Below are 3,957 nucleotides of genomic sequence, written 5' to 3'. Positions count from 1 at the left end.
GGAGCACATTCCCAAGGATTAGGGTGGTTAAGGACAGCACCTCACAGGTCTGAGAGGGGTGGACCTGTCCCCCAAAGATTAGGGAAGTTCAGGAGGTCAACTCGTTGCTCTGAGATGGTTGAGCCTGTACTCCAAAGGTTAGGGGGAATATTGTCCTCATATCACTGTCATAGGGCAGTTAAGATTCTAACTCAAAGTTTGGGTAAGTTGTGGCAATCACCCCAACACTCTTGGAGGGAGAGGGCCAGAGCTTGTTTAACACTAAGGTGCTTGATGAGGATGGAATCAAGGAAATGGCCATTGGGCAAGCCAGTGGAAAGGGTGTGTCCCCATAAAGCTCCAAGGAGAAGAAACCCTCTTCCTAAGAATGACTCCCAGACTTTCAAATCAAACAGAGGGTTCCCTGCAGTTCTTCTGAACTCTAGAGAACCTGTGATTCATGTTTCCCTCCCAGTTTCTCCTTATTGTAGTGAAAATGTTATCCTTTGTCTGTCCACTTGTGTATTGGAAGTAGATGAGTTGTTTTGTACGTTTTGGAGGTCTATAGCAGACAGGACTTTGTCCCAGGACAAACTGTATTTCTTTAAATGGATTGTGATATGATTTAGTATTTGCATTGTACCTGATTTAAGGTTTTTTTTAAATATTGTAATGTCTTTTTGGAATTCAGAGTGTGGAGTGTAGCAGTTTGATATTATTGATGAATTCCAAAAAGAATATTGGATTATGTTTATAAACTGATCTTCTCCTCTGGGCATATTAGATTATATTGGATTCATAGGTTTACTTGATTAAGTAATTATGTAAAGCTCTTATGCCAGTAGGACATTGAGAGTCTCCACCCTTTGGCAGGTAGGGACTCACAGATAAAAGCATGGCAAAGGACAGAGTTGGGGTTTCTTAATGTTGGAGTTTTGATGTTGGAGTTCGATGCTGAAGCTAGAGCCCTGGGAAGAGAGAAATGCTGAGATTGGAAAGAAGCAAGCCCTGGGAAGAGAAGACCAGGAAGCCTGAACCCTGTCAGACACTGGCAGTCATCTTGCTCCAACACATGGAAATAGACTTTGGTAAGGGAAGTAATTCATGCTTTATGGCCTGGTATCTGTAAGCAACTACCCCAAATAAATACCCTTTATAAAAACCAACCCATTTTTGGTATTTTGCATCAGCACCCCTTTGACCAACTAATACACAACTGAATAGATATTTTTCTAATGATGAAATACAAGTAAGTGGTCAAAAAACATATGAAAAAATGTTCAACTTCACCAACTGTTAGGGAAACACTAATCAAAGCCACAATGAAATATCATTTCACACCTACTAGAAAAGCCACTGTTTACAAAACAGAAAACTACACATATTGGAAATGATGAAGAGAGATAGGAATGCTTATTCACTGTTGGTGGGAGTGTAGAATGGTACAGCCATTCTGGAAGTCTGTTTGACAGTTCCTAAGGAAGTTAAATATAGTTCTACCATGTGACCCAGCAATACCACTACTGGTATATAACCAGAAGAACTGAGAGCAGTGACATGAACATACATCTGCACACTGATATTCATTGTGACATTATTCACAACTGCCAAAACATGGAAACAACCCAGGTGTCCATCAAATGACAAATGGATAGACAAATTGGGATATATACATATGGTGGAGTATTATGCAGTCATAAGAAGAAAAGAAGTGGTGAAGCATATGACAACATGGATGAACCTGGAGGACATCAAGTTGAGTGAAGCAAGTCAGGCACAAAAGGACAAATATTGTATGACTTCATTTTTATGAGCTAAATATAGTGTGCAAACTCATGGAGTTAATAGCTAGAATATAAGTCACCAGAGAAAAGAATGTATTACACAATGGAAAGTTGAGGTTTAATATGTGCAGAATTGGTAAAATATTTTAGTAAATGTTTGGAAACAAGTATAAATAGTGACAGCACATCACAGGATTTGTGATTTGTAATTATTAGCACTAACGCTTGGTTATGATAGTGGTTCACTTTTTATTTTTCTTTTTTTTTTTTTGGAGTAATTAGAATGCTCTAATATTGATTGAAGTGATGAATGTGCAGCATGATGATTATAACAAATTCCATTGATTATACAGTTTAGATAAAGTATATGGTTGATGATCAAAAATAAATAGGGTGTGTTGGGGGAAAAATATACCAAATGTATACTTTGACAATGGTCTTTCCTAATTTGTTGAAAATGTTTCACCACAGTGTAAGGTATTTGTGTTGGGGTGATGTATGGGAGTGCTGTGTGATGTTATGCATGTTTGTTTTGTAAATCCACAAATTTTACTATACTTTATGCATGTTCGTGTATGAATGATAGGCACCGATAAATTGTTTTTAAAATGAAGAAAAGAAGAAACATAATGCACATATCTCTCACATTTATGTGGACCTCTTCAGTGTTAAGAGTCATTCTAGAAAGGAGATCTCCCTCAGGAGAAGCAGTATTACTCTTGTTCCTAATTGACATACAAGGAAACAGGGGTCCAGAGAGTTTACGAGATTTAACCCTTGGCTAGTAATGGTGCAACTGTTATCAGCGCTGAGTCTCATGATTGTCTTGCTCTTTCTAAGATATCATGAGACTCTTTAAAAGTTCCAGTAAGAGTTCATCTAGAATTTGCTAAAATATTAGTGGGATGAAGCTAGAGTTTTTATCATTGCTGTCACTTATAAGTATTTGCCACTTGCTAATGTATGTACATCCATGTTTTAGTTTTCTAGGTTGCTCAAGCAAATACCCTGCAAAGGGCTGGCTTAAACAATAGAAATTGAAGGGCCCATGGTTCTGAGGCCAGAATAAAGTCCAAATCAAGGTGTCATCAAGATGATGCTTTCTTCCTGAAGACTGGCTGCCAGGGAGCCTTGGTCTTTGGCCTGTCGCATGATGAGGCACGTGACAGGCTTTCCTGGTCTGGTGTCTCCCTTCTTTTATGGGTTCCATTGAATTGCACCTTCTGCATGCTCCCTCTGACTTTCTCTGTCTGAATTTCATTCTGTTTATAAAGTACTGCAGTAACAGAGTAAGGACCTCCTGGGCCACACCTTGACTGAAATAACCTAATCAAAAAGCCCTTCTGGGAAGCAGACTTGGCCCAATGGATAGGGCGTCCGCCTACCACATGGGAGGTCCACGGTTCAAACCCCGAGGCCTCCTTGACCCGTGTGGAGCTGGCCCATGTTCAGTGCTGATGCTCACAGGAGTGTCATGCCATGCAGGAGTGTCCCCCACATGGGGGAGCCTCACGTGCAAGTGGTGCACCCCGTAAGGAGAGCCACCCAGCGCGAAAGAAAGTGCAGCCTGCCGAGGAATGACGCCACCCACACGGAGAGCTGACGCAGCAAGTTGACACAACAAAAAGAAACACAGATTCCCGGTGCCACTGGTAAGGATAGAAGCAGTCACAGAAGAACACATGCAGCGAATGAATACAGAGAGCAGACAACTGGGGGGAGGGGGGATGAGAAATAAATAAAAAATAAACCTTTAAAAAAAAAAAGGTCCTACTTACAATGGGTTCACTCACACAGGAACGAATGAAATTTAAGAACATGCTTTTCTGGGGTACATACAGCTCCCAACCACAGCAGTTCCTATTATTGGTCACTTGATCCTAACAACAAACCCCTAAGAGAGGAATTTCCCTCCTATTTTTTTACACTGAAGCGCTGTTTCCTTCCAACTTTGCCATTTCTGTGCCATATACGAATTCCTCCTGTTTGCCTCACAGCCCATCTCGCCCTCTCTCATCACAGGTTCCCTGGATCACTCCATGGGACTATCAAGCAGGTCATATTTCTGCTCTTCTCCACATGGAATTCTCTGGAATTACTAAGAGGAGGGAAGTGTGGGTAGAATGGGGGCTTAGCTTCCCCTCTTCTCTTTCCTTTCTCTTGCCCCCCATCAGTTTCTTCTGGACCCCTTCTC

This window comes from Dasypus novemcinctus, chromosome 25 (genome assembly GCF_030445035.2).
Source record: "Dasypus novemcinctus isolate mDasNov1 chromosome 25, mDasNov1.1.hap2, whole genome shotgun sequence".
Classification (NCBI taxonomy): Eukaryota; Metazoa; Chordata; class Mammalia; order Cingulata; family Dasypodidae; genus Dasypus; species Dasypus novemcinctus.
This window is presented reverse-complemented; position numbering follows the sequence as displayed.